The sequence below is a fragment of the Hordeum vulgare genome, chromosome 4H, assembly GCF_904849725.1.
Source record: "Hordeum vulgare subsp. vulgare chromosome 4H, MorexV3_pseudomolecules_assembly, whole genome shotgun sequence".
Taxonomy (NCBI): domain Eukaryota; kingdom Viridiplantae; phylum Streptophyta; class Magnoliopsida; order Poales; family Poaceae; genus Hordeum; species Hordeum vulgare.
In genome coordinates this window covers 50,357,589-50,375,138 of record NC_058521.1, presented here as the reverse complement: position 1 = coordinate 50,375,138, position 17,550 = coordinate 50,357,589, and positions in this window count along the sequence as shown.

The following is a 17,550-nucleotide window of genomic DNA, read 5'->3' as shown; positions in this document are numbered from 1 at the left end:
CTTTGAGTTGATGATCAGATCTATGTTTTTATCCATGAAAGTTATTTGAGTCTTGTTTGATCTCTTATATGCGTGATTGATTATAGCCTCGTATTTATTCTCTGATATTTGGGTTTTGTTTGGCCAACTTGATCTATTTATCTTGCAATGGGAATAGGTGCTTTGTGATTGGTTCGATCTTATGGTGCTTGATCCCAGTGACAGAAAGGGAAACGACACGTATGTATCGTTGCTATTATGGATAACAAGATGGGGTCTATTTCTACATAAATAGATCTTGTCCACATAATGTCATCATTCTTATTGCATTACGCCGTTTTTCCATGAACATAATACACTAGATGCATGCTGGATATCGGTCGATGTGTGGAGTAATACTAGTAGATGCAGGCAGGAGTCGGTCTACTAATCTTGGACGTGATGCCTATAAAATGATCATTGCTTGGATATCGTCATGATTATTTGAAGTTCTATCAATTTCCCAATAGTAATTGTTTTCCCACTGTTTGCTATTTTTCTCAAGAGCAGCCACTAGTGAAACCTACGGCCCCGGGGTCTATTTTCATCATATTTGCCTTTGCGATCTATTTTCCTTTGCTTTTATTTTCAGATCTATTATACCAAAAATACAAAAATACCTTGCTGCAATTTATTTGTTCCGCGATTTATTTATCCTATCTACCACTTTGACCTCACTTATTTTCCTATCTTGAGGCGCCGTATCCGAAAGGGATTGACAACCCCTTTAACACGCCGGGTAGCGAGTATTTGTTATTTGTGTGGAGGTGTTGTTTATGTGGCGTGAGGAGGTTCTCCTACTGGTTCGATAACCTTGGTCTCATCTCTGAGGGAAATACCTACAATAGCTATACTGTATAATCCTTTCTCTTTGGGGAAATACCGACGTAGTTCTAGCAGACATCACACACCTATTAATAGCGCCCGCTAGCACAGGCCACGCTACTGCTACTAATTACGAGTAGCATGCTTTTTGGCAAGAGCTAGTAATAATTAACAGTATCACATTTATTTTTCTCAACACCACTGGTGATATTCTACCTATAACCTTTTGCATACTAGTGTAGACTCCTCAAAACACCCTCCCTGCAGCAGAAGATACTCTTACCCAAGCAAGACGAAGAACCACTACGATTGGGAAACCACGACGAAGAAGAAGAAGTCAACCACCACTCCTTTGCCAGCTACATCTGCTAGAATATGTCAAGAAGCACCGATGTTCAAGCAATATTAAGCCCTTGGATATCAAGAGAAATTAAAGAGGCCCTTATTTTAGTGGTCACCTATTAGTCCATGACTAGTAAGGAACCGATAAGTTGATAGCATCCCTCACTCCACCACTTTGATGGTGTATGATAAGCTGGAACATAGTGGAATGACTGCCATGACCTTGCTACTTGCCCCTTTTTGGTCCAATCAAGGACGTGATCCTGACAGGGTCATGGTGAAACACCTGCCAAAGGTGGTTCACCCCACTTGACAAGCCTCAGACCTTGGTGATTGGATGGATGATCTATACTTTTGGATAGCCAGCTTATCTACAACCCCCCTCAAAAAATTTCCTAGGTGGTAGGGACCGTTTTCACATCAAGTCTCTAAGCTTAGTCTTAGGGACGAGGCTCAACCCAAACTTCCCACAAATAGAAAATGAAGAGGGCAAGTAGATGATACGTCTCCAACGTATCTATAATTTTTGATGGTTCCATGCTATTATCTTGTCAAACTTTGGATGTTTTGTAAGTCTTTTATATCTTTTTTGGGACTAACTTATTAACTCAGTGCCAAGTGCCAGTTCCTGTTTTTTCCGTGTTTTGACCCTTTTCAGAGGAGGATTTTAAACGGTGTCCAAACGGAATAAAACTTACGAAAAGATTTTTCCCGAAACAAAAGATATGCACGAGACTTGAGAACTAAGGAAGGGGCCAGCAGGGGACCCCACAATCCCCCTAGGCGCGGCCAGGGGGGGCCGCGCCTAGCAGGCTTGTGAGCCCCCTGTGGCACGTCTTCCCTACCTCTTCCGCCTATAAATTCAGAAAAATTCCAAAATTGACGAGGAGATCCACGAAAATACTTTTCCGCCGCCGCAAGCTTCTGTCTCCGCAAGATCCCATCTGGGGCATGTTCTGGTGCCCTGCCGGAGGGGGATTCGGATACGGAGGGCTTCTTCATCAACCCCATGACCTCTCCGATGATGCGTGAGTAGTTCACCATAGACCTTGGGGTCCATAGCTAGTAACTAGATGGCTTCTTCTCTCTCTTGGATATTCAATACAAAGTTCTCCATGATCTTCATGGATATCTATCCGATGTATTCTTCTTTTGCGGTGTGTTTGTCGAGATCCGATGAATTGTGGATTTATGATCAAATTATCTATGAATCTTATTTGAGTTTCTTCTGATCTCTCTTATGCATGATTTCATATCCTTGTAATTCTCTTCGAGTTGTGGGTTTTGTTTGGCCAACTTGATCTATGATTCTTGCAATGGGAGAAGTGCTTGGTTTTGGGTTCATACCATGCAGTGACCTCACCCAGTGACAGAAGGGGTAGCCAGGCACGCATCATGTTGTTGCCATCAAGGGTAAGAAGATGGGGTTTTCATCATTGGTTTGAGTTTATCCCTCTACATCATGTCATCTTGCTTGAAGCATTACTCTGTTCGTCATGAACTCAATACACTAGGTGCATGCTGGATAGTGGTCGATGTGTGGAGTAATAGTAGTAGATGCAGAAAGTATCGGTCTACTTGTCTCGGACGTGATGCCTATATGTATGATCATTGCCTTAGATATCGTCATGACTTTCCGCGGTTCTATCAATTGCTCGACAGTAATTTGTTCACCCACCGTATTATTTGCTATTTTGAGAGAAGCATCTAGTGAACACTATGGCCCCCGTGTCTACTTCACACCATATTTTCATCCTTACAATTTTACTTCGTTGCACGTTCCGCCTTCAGATCTCACTTTGCAATCAATCTTGAAGGGATTGACAACCCCTTTATAGCGTTGGGTGCAAGCTCTTTTGTGTTTGCGCAGGTACTCTGGACTTGGCGCGATTCTCCTATTGGATTGATACCTTGGTTCTCAAACTGAGGGAAATACTTACTGCTCCTGTGCTGCACCACCCTTTCCTCTTCAAGGGAAAAACCGACGCAAGCTCAAGAGGCAACATAAGGATTTCTGTCGCTGTAGCAGTAGACCAAACACTCGAAGACATGCTAGAAACATGTGTCCGTGATTACAAAGACAAAAGGGCAAGACGATTGAATAACATGCCTCGAGAACTTAGTCAAATGGAAGATCTCGACGGGAAGCCTACCTCGACACGCTTCGACACTCACAAGGATGAAGACCACATGCGACTGATGATCACCTGCTTTAAGGAAGTCAAGGACTTCCTCGCGAAAAGGGAGCTACACCATGACTTGACCCTTCTATTCTAGAACGAGACATCTAGATGTCACTAACCAACACGAGTAACCACATGACCAGCATGCAGACACACTACTTTGCCACGTATTCTTACTTTCAAATACACACACAAGCTAGACCCTTGCCCGAACATCGTTCACCAAGCCCTTGACCTTAGGCAAGCCTAGCATACTGCAAGAACCCTGTTGATCCTCATACGTAGCCAAGAGAAGCACTCAAAGACATATCATCTAGAACTTCAAGATCCATAGGAACAACCATACCGAAGAAGGAGCAACATGGGAATGTGAAGACTATCTTAAATCCGAATTTCCCTATCTCTTGAACGCCTAGCCTAGAGATCTCGAGGACGAGATTCTTGTAAGGGGGTAGGTATTTCACACCCTATGTTTTGCCTCTCCTTTATAAATTAACATAGCTCAAAAATTTGTACCAACAAATTTTTGTGTGTGTGCTTGTGATGCTTGACTTGATTGTTGTTTGTTTGCTTGCTTGTTTGTGTTTTAATTCACAAAAATCCTCGTACTATCAAGACTCATCTCCTTGATCAAATCCTTGCTCAATGACCATACCATGTGTACAAGACACAAAAATATTTTGACAAAATATTATTTTGACCAAATAGTATTACTTAATTTAGGTTTTCAAAACCCCCTAAATTGAGGTTTGTACTACAAGTCCTCAAATTAGGGAGAATGTTTTGACCCAAATATTTTATTTGGATCCTGTTATCAAAAATACTTCCCAAAACCACAGATATATTATTTTCAAAGTTATTTTTTTACTTTATTTAAATAACTTTTTTAGAAGCAAGAAATGGGCTTTTAAAGTGGAAAATTATTTTTGTGTTTTAGGATTATTTGAGAAACTTTAGGGAAACTCAATTATATCTTCCATATATAAGAGTTTCAACACATCGCCTTCTTCAAAATATTGGAAAAAACCCTTTCTGCGTATTTCAAGTCTTTGAAATATTTGATAGAAATATTGTTGAATAAGTCTAGGAAAATTCTAGCTTGTCACATATGCCATATATGATGAGCTTGCCAAGTTCCTTCCCAATCACAATAGTTTTTGTTCACTAAAACGCCTCAAAACCCTCTCTGTCCATATCCAAATTTGAGTAACTTTACATTGTTAAGTTTCTACCTTTGATCCCAAACTTTGAGGGCATGCTCTAATCCCTAAGTGATGCCTCTACCACAGGTGTAAATTAAGGAGAATATAATTGCATGACTAATTATAAGCAAACCAAATTTTGATGATTCCAAGAGGTTGGAAAAGTTGCATTAGGTACTTTCTTCAAATGAGCTAAAAACTTGTTATCACGACCAATTGGTCTTACCATTTACCCATGGTAAATCACAGGGCCATTGGATACCCCTAGATGCCCTAGGACATCATCAAACACCTTCATCCATAAGCTTGTTGATAAGCAAAGTTAACCCAAAAGGATTCCCCTTGCCTCTAAATTTTTACCACAGCATGTGATAGAGCCCTTCTACCTCGAGTAACTTTGCCATGGCCTGTGTTCAATTATTTGGGGGTAACTCCCTGACTTTCCCCCTCTTTTCACCATGGTAGAACATCTCCTTCCCCCCTCTCCTTCCATTGGGTACCGGTGATTGCCCCCAAACTCTCCCACAATCTATCTTGCATACTAATGCATCCAACCACACCCAAATATGGCATGCACATATGGAAATAATGACCAATTCATCTAAACCTATGTTTTGGCATCAAATGCAGCCTTGAACTACAAGTACAATGTGCACTTGTCTCCCGGGACTAATATTTGGTGTACTTGTAGTCCTTACATACCTAAGCCACCCAGAAAACTTTTCACCTCTTAAGCCCTTCAGTAAAACGCCGTGAACTAGGCCCCAAGTTTCCTCCTAGAAACTTAACCTTAGTAAAAACCACCCCCACCTAGCTCCATAGGCAATGAAACTTCACCAGTGATCTCCTACATGCGTGCCTTACATGGTAGACACCTTTTCCTGACCAAAAAGGTTGACCTAGACATGCATTGGCATGGTGACCACACCGTTGACATCCAAAAACAATGCTCTGTCATCAAATTTGTCATGTAACTTACGTCTGGCCTTGACAGGGTGCCCACTCGCGCCAGGGAATCACTTCGACCTCTCATGCCCCTCCCTGACGCTGAGAATCCTCCAAGGTGGCTATGACGCGTGTGCTCACTGCACCCGAGGGCACCCGAGGAGTACCCGAGCTCCCCCAACATCCTTCCCCTGTCAAAGACCCCTCCTCGAGCCCCCTCGAGCATCCCAGGGCCTCCCTCACCCTCCCAATCATTAGCTAGCCCAAGGAAACGAGCCCCCGAGCTCAAAATCCTACCCCATGGACGACATTGGCCGCCTCGTCCTTGCTCAAAACCGAGCTACCCGAGCCCCTCGTCTCCCTTAAGCTTCACCAGAGCCCCCATCATCGCAGGTCCCATCCCCATGCTCATTTTCTCCCCCAGTGGCCAGAGCGCCGCTCCCACGATCGTCGTTGGTAGTCTCCGCTACTGCCGAGCCCCCGCTCTCTCGAGTGCCCCCAAAAGGTGTGGGCTAGTCGGGTAGGTGCGCCTCGTCCCCGTGAACGCATCCATATCCAGAGCGTCGCTGGGGACGACCCGTACCACTGGCAATCGCCGTCTAGATCCGCTCATTCCCTCGGTCGAGCACGAGCTGGAAAGAAGATGAAGCCGCCTTGTCAGCCAGCGGGACCCACCTGTTGGTTAATGGTCGGGCCACTGACGGGTGGGCCTCGCCTAGTTCAAGTGGAGACGGGCTCCTCTTCAGTCGTCTTTGCGGAGGGAAAACATATTTCCCCGAGGCTTATTTGACGTTGCCACTTCCCACTCGGCCGAGCCATTGTGCCAGCCCAACTGCTTATCGTGCCCCCACGGCGCGGTTTTGCCGAGTTGGTTTTGGTAATCACTTTTACCATTTTCTTTTCTAGATAGAAAGAATAATTCATAGGATATTCATTTGACCTCCAAATTTGATGATTCAAATTTCTATATTCTCCTAAAAATGCCACCTATTATTTGGTGCAACTTTCATATTTTTCCACCACAAGTTTCCCCACTGTTCAAATTTAATTTCAAATTTGAACTATGAGATCCCTCCTTTGGAAATCCCTAGAGAGTTAAAATTAACTTCAAATGGAGTGATTCAAATTCTTAGATAACTATAAAGGCACAACCTCTTTATCTAACCATGGTGAACATTTTTTCCATGCGTTTTTTCTGTTGGATCTAATGAATGGTCCATTTTCCATTCATTTCATCTTAGGAAAATCATAGGCAATTCATCCGAACTCCAAATCCAATGAAACCACTTTCTAATTTCTTATAAAATCGTGCCCTATTTAATAGGTGCATGCACTCATCTTTATAGAAATATTTTCTATAAACTTCATATAGGATCAATAACCCCTCCTTTGCCACCATTCAAAAATCTCTAGTGATCAAAGCCAGTAGAACAACTTTAGGTATTCTTCTTATGACCATAGTCATCCTAGAAAAATAATTTTTCTATTTTTGAACTCTTTTATTTTCCTTCTTGTTGTGTTTCTTATTGTGCCTGTTTCATATGGTAGTTGACAAAGTAGATGAAGTGCTCAGAGTTGGACCGGGAGCTTGTGAAGACCTCAAAGACTTTGCTCAGCCAAGCAAGCAACCTTTTGACCATGTTGTGAAACTATTTTTATACATGGCATTACAGTACCTTACTTGTTGCATTAGAGAGCATGTCGATGGTCTGGTGAAAACCTTGCTGGGTTGGCCACAGATACATTACTCATTAATACCTACATTGTGCATGACCCTACCTTCCTACGAGGGTTATGCGGGTGGAAATAGGTAGGTTGCTAGTATACGCTACTCAAGTGGGCGGGAATGTGATAGTGACGGTAACAAAATGTGTTACCAAAGACTTTACGAAAACCCCATCAGATGCCACTAATGCCCGAGGGATATGGTGATGAGTTAGGTAACCGCTTGAGAAAGAAGTAGTGTACCGAGGCAAGTGCATGTGTACTTTTGAAAAAAAATTATATTTAAGATTTTTTGATCATCCCAACCTTACATGTACGACCATACTACCCCTATATGGGAAGGGGCTTTGTTGATTACTTTGGTAGATGCTAGCACAGAGCCCGCATTACCAGTGGAGAGAGAGCCGAGTCACTCTCTAGATATGGGGTCGTGCCAGGTAGGGCAACCATGGGTTGTTTTTACAGACACCAGTCACACCATTGTGTCTTCTCATGGATCGTACGATCTTGATCGAGTCTCGTATGATGTACATCATGAGGGTTGGGTACCAACAAGTGGACTCTTTGTTTAGTGTCTTCAAGGGAAAGGCATTGTTCGGGGGCTTACCTTGGGTATGTAATATATCGCGGGTCGTGGATGACACGAAAGTTCCCCGAGTCTTGTGGGTAAAGTATGCAACCTTTGTAGAGGGTAAAACTATTCGAATAGTCGTGTCCATGGTCAAGGATAGTTGGGTGGTCCTTCTTAGACTATGTCCAGATGTTTTCAGAAAACTCGGTGTGTGTGTGTGACAAAGAGATACTGGAGCTAAGTCGGAAGACTGGATGAAATGACTGAACATGTGATGTTCAAAACCTGCTTATACTGATACCTATAACCAGTTCATATGTATATCTGCAACCTATTGATGCATATTTGTTATAAATGGTAGGACATGATATTGCACTCACAATTAGCTTTCTGCAAAACTATCTACTCAGGGTTAAACGATGCATGAATTTCATGTTCCAAACATGGTTTGCTTGCGAGTACATTCAAAGTACTCATTGCCTTGCCACTTGTTATTTTATTTGCCAGGCATGAAAGAACAGGATATGATAGAGAGTACCCTGGTGACGAACATGCGAGCACGAACACTTCCCATTCAGAATGCGTGTAGGGTTAAGGAAGATGGCCTTGGTTCACGTTATTGTTGAAGATTTCCGCTGCGAGTGTATGAAAACTTGGCCATAAAGGTCATATTTGAGTAAAACGATAAGTATTGGATGTAAGACTCTTTTTATTCAGTTTCTGTGTGTTTAATGAGCATTGATCTCTGGGACCACTGTACACGTGTATTTGGTGATCACAACTTATGAGTTGGGGTCCCCACATCAGTCTAGGCTTAGTATCTTTCTTTTTCATAAGGTATTTAATAGCAGCATTGAAAGGACGTGGATGTCGCCTAGAGGGGGGGTGAATAGGTGCTTTAAAATAATTATGGTTTAGGCTTGAACAAATGTGGAATAAAACTAACGTTTAATTTGTCAAGCACAAAACCTAAAAGAACTAGGCTCACCTATGTGCACCAACAACTTATGCTAAGCAGGATAAACAACTAAGTGATAGCAAGATATATGACAAGAAACAATACGGCTATCACAAAGTAAAGTGCATAAGTAAAGGGTTCGGGTAAGAGATAACCGAGGCACGTGGAGACGATGATGTATCCCGAAGTTCACACCCTTGTGGATTCTAATCTCCGTTTGGAGCGGTGTGGAGGGAAAATGCTCCCCAAGATGCCACTAAGGCCACCGTAATCTCCTCATGCCCTCGCCCAATGCAAGATGTCATGATTCCACTAAGGGACCCTTGAGGGCGGTCACCAAACCCGTACAAACAAGGTTGGGGAAATCTCACAACTTAATTGGAGGCTCCCAACAACACCACGAAGCTTCACCACAATGGCATATGGATTCGAGGTGAACACAAATGCTCGAGGTAATCTACACAACTTAATTGGAGACCCCGACGCTTGCCCTGAGCTTTACACCACAATGATTGAGCTCCGAGGCACCACCAAGCTTCTAGGATGCCAAAGCATCCACGAAGAACAATCTCTAGGGGTACCAAGTACCCAAGGGTAAGAAGCTTCTCAATTTCTCACGTCCACGTATCACCGTGGAGAACTCAAACCGGTGCAACTAATGCAATGGAAAGAACACACGAAGTGGTTAAGTCCCTCACACTCAAATCCATCCACAACAACAAAAGCTATGGAGAAATATGAGAGGAAGAACAACGAGCTCACAAAGAACTCCAAGATCAAGATCCAAGGGGTTCCCCTCACATAGAGGAGAAAGTGATTGGTGGAGATGTGGACCTAGATCTCCTCTCTCTTTTCCCTCAAGAACTAGCAAGTATCATTGGAGGGATTGAGAGTTAGCAAGTTCTAAGAAGGTCAACAATGGGGGAAGAACACGAGCTCAACGGTTGGATACACTCCAATGGGGAAGAATACCCCCTTTATATAGTGGGGGAAACAATCCACCCGTTACCCCGACTCACAGCCCGAGCAAAGTGGTACTACCGCTGCTAGGAGCGGTACTACCGCACGGTAGGTTCACCAACCACGGTAGTAAAAAAAGTACTACCGTACCTACCACTGCGGAGGCAAAAGGATGCGCAAAAAGTCCGACTGAGCGGTAGTAAAAAAAAAACTACTACCGCCCAGAGAGCGGTACTCCAGCCCAATGAGCGGTACTACCGCCCAGAGGGCGGTAGTAAAAACCTACTACTGCTCCAAGATCGGTACTACCGCTGGCACGTGCGGTATTACCGTTGGCCACTGAAACTGCCATAACTTTCGCATACGAACTCCGAATCGAGCAAACTCAAGCTTGTTGAATTCAGGACGACAAGACCTATCAAAACATGCACTTGTGAAAATACCAATGATATAGAGATGTGAGACCACTATGAATGAAGAACCAGCAAAAACTTCCAACATCGAAGACATCATAGAAGATGCATATGGACTCCGTTTTCGATGAACTCGAGCTTGTCAGGAAGATGACCATAAGCTCTACAACTCACAAAGAGAAGCACGAATCAAGAACCAAGAAACATGATGCAAGGATGCATATGGTTTGAGCTCTCTACAAATGATACGATCAAGCTACTCATTTGGAAGCCCCCCTTGACAGTACGTCAAACTATCGTACAATAGAAAAACCTATCAAGGACAAACCTATACCTTGCACCTAGTCCTAATGAGCTAGATGTTGATGATCTTGGCTTCCTCAGGATGGACCACCTTTCTTGATTTCTCCCCCATACTCAATATGGGTGAGCCACTCTTAAGCACATCTTCAAAAGTCCATTGCCACCAAAATGGACGACAAGCTTCAAGCATGATATCTTCGTGATGCTCCACTTGAACTTGCACACTGCAATCTTCATGACGATCACCACTTGATGTCATCCTTCATAGTTTGAATGAGATCTTCCTCTTGACGCAAACTCATGGAAACACACCTAACCCCACATAGAACTCTCACGAAGACCATGGGTTAGTACACAAAAGCGTTATGGATCCCTACCATACCATGCTTACCATACCATGGGATCACTTGATCCCTCTCGGTACATCTTGTACACTTTGTGTGTTGGTCATCTTGATTTACTCTCTGCTTAGTCTTGATCAACCTTGTGTATTTATGATCAATATTTGGATAAAACTTTGAATACCGCCTTGGTCATCATATAAACTCCTTGAAACCAATAGATGGACTTCAAGAAGTGCCTATGGACAAATCCTTCGAATATAACTTAAGGCAACCATTAGTCCATAGGGATTGTCATCAATTACCAAAACAACATATGGCGAAATATGCTCTAACAAGAATGATGAGCGTGTATAGTAACATAGGAATAAACAATATAAGGTCTAAACTTATCACATGCAAACACAACAACTAAAAATTCCTTCTTAGAGGTAGCATAATTTCTCTCGGCGTTGTCTATAGTTTTACTAGCATAATTGATGACATTCAGTTTCTTGTCCACTCGTTGCTCTAGAAAACACCAACAACATAATCACTAGCATCACACATAATTTGAAATGGTAAATTTCAATTAGGTGGTTGAACAATAGGTGAAGAAATTAAGGCTTTCTTAATTATTTCAAAGTCTTCTACACAATCACCATAAAAAACAAATGGAATATCTTCTTGAACAGGATTAGCTAATGGCTTAGAAATCTTTGATGAAACGCCTATAGTAACCAACATGACCAAGAGAACTTCTTATACTTTTAACATCTTTAGTACATGGCATTTACTCTCTTGTGTCAACTTTAGCTTTGTCTACCTCAATACCCCACTCAAATGTTTTATGCCCAAGTACTACATCTTCATTCACCATAAAGTGGCACTTCTCTGAGTTCAAGACAAGATTAGTTTTTTCACATCTCTGCAAAACTCGATCAAGGTGCTCAAGCAATCATCAAAGGAAATCTCTCAAATGAAAAAACCATCCATGAATACCTCAACAGTCTTTTCACATAAGTCAAAGAATACATGAGTCATACATCTTTTAAAGGTAGCAACTTCATTGCATAAACGAAAAGGCATATGTCTATAAGCATAAGTTCCAAAAGGGCATGTGAAAGTAGTTTTCTCTTGGTATTCTTTTGACATGGGTATTTGAGTGAACCCAGAATATCCATGAAGAAAGCAAAAGTGTGTGTGCTTATATAATCTTTCTAACATTTGATCGATAAAAGGCAAGGGGTAATGATCTTTTCTACTAGCTTTGTTTAATTTCCTGAAATGAATTACGATTATCTATGGGATAAGTTCAGTTTTATCATTAGGAATAATAGTTAAACCTCCTTTATTAGGAACACAATGAACATGACTTACCCATCTACTATCAGTAATTGGATAAATTATACCTCCTCCAAAAGCTTTAGTATTTCAGTCCTTACTACGTGCTTCATCTTGGGATTCAAGCGGCGTTGGTGATCAACAATAGGTTTGGCATGAGGTTACACATTAATATTGTGCTCTCATAGAGTGGGGCTCATGTTGAAAATATGCCCTAGAGGCAATAATAAAGTGGTTATAATTATATTTCCTTGTTCATGATAATCGTTTATTGTCCATGCTAGAACTGTATTGACCGGAAACTCAAATACATGTGTGTGTTTGGTAACGTAGTAGTAATTCAAAATTTTCCTACATCATACCAAGGTCTATCTATGAGATAGCAGCAACGAGAGAGGTTGCAGAGCATCTTCGTACCTTTGAAGATCCGTAAGCGGAAGCATTACTACGAACGAAGTTGATGGAGTCGTACTCGCAGCGATTCAGATCGCGGAAGATTCCGATCTAAGCACCGAACAACGACGCCTTCACGTTCAACACACGTGCAGCCCGGTGACATCTCCTACGCCTTGATCCAGCAAGGAGAGAGGAGAGGTTGAGGGAGATCTCCGGCAACACTACGGCATGGTGACGGTGGAGCTGTGTGGTACTCCGACAGGGCTTCGCCAAGCGCTACGGAGGACGAGGAGGAAGAGAGGTAGGGCTGCGCCGAGGGAGGATGAAACTTGTGTGTCTAGCAGCCCCAAACCCTCACATATATATGTAGGGGGAGGAGGAGGAGTGTGCGCCACCCCTAGGGTTGCCCTAGATGGTGCTGCAATGTAACGACTAAGATGCGGTCCTTTCCTATTTAGGGGGCGATGCCCCAAAAGGGAAAGAAGCGCATCTAAGCATTTCACAAGCGAGATAAACATAGCACATACATAATTTAAGATTGACAAATAGGGCATTCATTTGCTATCTCACATAGATAATATCAGAGTTACATCCACACATTTATTCAGACAAGGTAGTTCTGCTACGGACTACATAACACAAGGAAAAGACTATGATATCCCGCATGCTCGCCCACGATCACGACCACGGCCTCAGTCTTCTGGATAGTTCACGTACAGGCGGTCGTTCTCCTCATCGTACTACCACGCCAGCTGCGTGCCATCTGGATCACCTGCGTTAGGCGTACCTGTACCTGTTGGGTTGTTGTAGTAAACGGTGAGCCACGGGGACTCAGCAATTGATGACCTTGGTATCGAAACTAGTCAAGTTATTAGGTGAGGAAGGTTCAGTATTTAGGTTGCAGCATCCGAAGCATTTATGGTGGCTAACTTACGAAGATCAAAGTTATAGATGTGGTGGACTACGTGAGCAAGCGAAGACTAGGTGATCACTAAGTGATCCTGAATACCTACCTACATCAAACATAATCCCACCATGTTCTCGATCGAAGAGAGGTCTTCGAACGAGACAGTCACAGTTACGCACATGGTTGGCTATTTTATTAGAGTTAGTTCAAGTTATCTATAACCGGATGTTAACAAATTATCCATGTTGCCACATAACCGCGGGCACGGCTTTCCGAAAGATTAAACCTTGCAGGGGTGCTCCAACTAGTCCATCACAAACAGTCACGGGCCGCATAGTAATCCTCTATCACGAATCTCGTGATCTCGTTGCATTCCTTAGAGGAAAACCTCAACTCTGTGGAGACCCAAAGTTTCACCGAGATTACTATACGCAAGATATATCGCTAAGGTAAGACAAGACTAGCAGGACCTCCCGTCGTGTCGACGACCCCGATAAGAGCCGCGTATCTCAGTCTCAGGACACGACGGATGAGCAATGGTTACCACGCCAAAACACCGAGTTGCCCCGGGGAGCGTAATAAGCTGCTCTCGGTTGTACGAACACTCATGAGGAGCACTGGCCCGGGTTGTTGATTAAATCCTCGGGGTAGCTACTCCCTATGCAAATTATTATTAGGTGATTAGCAAATTAAAAACCAATGTTGGGTCCTACCAGACAAGTCTTAACACTACACGATTTATCCAGGGGGTCCCCATAACAACCCCGAACGTGTTAGGAGTGATCAGTTATGGAATCAAACACCGGTACCAAAAACTAAGGCGACAATAATGGAACAAATCACCCGGCAAAAGGCTAGGCCTTCCTTCATTTACCAAGTATATAGGAGCGTTAATTAAATAGCATTTTAATCATAATGATATCCAAAATTACTCATGTTATCACATGAGATAGCTGGCACCTGCAACTAGAAAAGCTATCATTAGAAGCTGAGCAAGCCTACTTAGCCAAACAACATTAGCTAGGAGGGGAAGGTGTTTGGGTTTCATGGCAATATCAGGAGGCAATTATATCAAGTGGTAGGCATCGAGAATATATCGAAGGAAATGTGATTCTAGGCATAACAAAGCTAGATACGGTATCAAGGTCACAGTCATCTTGCCTGTGATGTCTTCAGCTTGGAACTGCTCTTGTTCGTCCTGCACGTACACTCGAGAATCCATGGACTCGCTCTCTGATCCCGGTGCTACCCAAGATAAAAATAACAGCCAATTAACACCAACACAACATGATGCAACAAAAACATGATGCATGAGATGAGAATGAAGCATGCATCTCTATTCTAGTCACTTGCATATGCATGAGAAGAGAAGATAAACTTCTGGACAGAACTTTACACTCAGCTATATTGACATGCCTGAAGATGGCATGAACAGGTTCATCACGAGAAAACGATGCAAAATTATATAAAGAACGTTGAGAACGGAGCTACGGATCAACCAAAAACTACGAAACAAGATATGGAGTCCTACGGTTCAAATCCACCACAAGCACACTCCAATGGCACTCTTCTGGCGTTCCCAGGTTGCCACATGATCAAACAAACAAATATAGGTGGGGTGGTGCAAAGGAACTCACCACACCACCAACAATACTAACACAAGCTTCAAAACACTAAAACATGCAATCTGTCCTAAACAACATCATAGAAGTTTGTGAGCAACATGCAAAGTACCTACAGCCACCCAAATGTGCCAAACTAGATATGTGGCAAAAGCCATTCAAAAGACCTACAAGCCTGAGCAAGAACATAATACAAAGGATTCACACACAAGGAGATCTACACGCACTAACTTAGACAAAAATATCAGATTTCTGGGACTTAGTGAAAATCTCAGATTTTCACCAACTGCTTATGCTCTGAAGCATTTTGGCAGCCTCCAAAATGATATCTACAGGAAGGGAAAGTGCATGAAATTTAACAGAGAGCTAGACAAACACAAAATCTCCAACTCTCTAGTTGATTTCTTGGGCTGATTCCCATCACATGAGCTTTTGCAACCACATCAACAAGGGAAGAAAATAACAGCAGTTTCTCAGACTTAGTGAAAATCACAGATTTTCACAAAGCCGACAATTTCAGCCACATGTCAACTTTGACAAGGCACAACTTTCACATACAAACTCCTATGCATAAAACAAAGACTCCATGTTGTAGAGGGTTTCACCCACTACTGCCACATCAAGGATTCATCCTTATAGGCCCATCACACCACATGACACCAAGCTCTAAACATAGCATCAAGACAGAAAAATGACAGTTTATGAAGTTGCTCCAAAGTGAAATCTGATTCCACCAGTGGATTCCTGGGATGATTCTACCCCAAATCCATATATAATACATGGGTACTTGCATGGAACAAATAGGCACAAAGCTAGCTCGAAAATCTACATTAAATCAACATAAGCATATACAAGCCTCATCACATGTGATGTTCACTATCTCATCACCTACACTTGCACATGCTCACACTCACAACACCAATAGTGAACATGAGGGGTAGCCCTCATGCTCTTGTGCCCAAGCACACCACCACCACACACACACATGAGCACCTACACCTAACTATATGTGCTCACACACTCATAAGCACATACACTCACACACACATACATGTCTAGGTGCAAATGAGGGCTGGCCCTCTTGCACAAGTGCATCCACATGCACACACACCATGACAAGCACTTGCACTCACACAAGTGCACATATCCATCCCTATACACTACAACCATACTACATATACACACACTTACACTAGTGCACACACACACAAGCGCATGCTCACAAGGTCCATGAGGTTGTGCAACTTGCACAAGTATGTGGGGGGAGGTAACCACACACACATACACATATGCACAACTAGTGCATGTGCCCTCACACACACACATACACATGAGCAACCACCTACACATGCTTCCACTACACACACAACACCAAGTACTTGCCCAGACATGCACATATACATGTATAAACACACACATGCATGCACTAGCTAAAAGGGGGCACTTGCTTGCTGCTCAAGCAATGATCCTAGAAACACCACATAAACAGCGAAAGAAAGAAAGAAAATAAATAGATAAAGGGGGTGGTGCTTAGGATCGAACCCAAAACCCCCTGTTAACACAACCAACACTGCACCACTGCACTATTGCCCTCGGGCTCGACAGAGAGGGGAAGAGAAACATGGTATGTTTCCCTGTCGAGCTACTTCTCACACACACACATACACATGAGAAACCACCTACACATGCTTCCACTACACACACACAACACCAGGTACTTGCCCAGACATGCACACATACATGTATAAACACACACATGCATGCACTAGCTAAAAGGGGGCACTTGCTTGCTGCTCAAGCAATGATCCTAGAAACACCACTTAAACAGCCAAAGAAAGAAAAAATAAATAAATAAAGGGGGTGGTGCTTGGGATCAAACCCAAAACCCCCTGTTAACACAACCAGCACTGCACCACTTCACTACTGCCCTCGGGCTCAACAGAGAGGGGAAGAGAAACATGGTACGTTTCCCTGTCGAGCTACTTCTCACAATCCAAAACAAAATAAAAAGGGGTGCTCTCGGACTCGAACCCACAACCTCCACTGCGCCAAAACAGCCCTCTACCACTCTGCTAGACATGCGGTACTTAACAGAGAGGGGGGATTTTCTCTTTTGAGCATCACCCTCTGAACCTGATACAGGTCGACGGTGGCCAGAACAGGGGCCGACTGCCGGCGATGCTACTGCTCAAATCAAGCAACGGGCACTAACTGGGAGGAAGAGGGACACAACGGTAACCCATTTCTCTCCTGATCACTCGAGAGGGGCACCTACAACTACGGCAACAACGCGCACAGCGGCGCCGGCTACAGAGCAGAACGATGGCGGCGCTGCTACGACCTAGGAGGGGATCTACCGCAGGGAACGGAAGGGGATCGGGGCTAGGTCACCCTACGCGTCGAGTAGAAGAAGCCGGCTCGACATGGAGGAAGTAGGCGACGAAGAGGAAGGAGACGCTGCGGAAGAACACGTCGGAGCAGAGGAGGAAGAGGCCGTCATGGACGTCGAGGAAGTA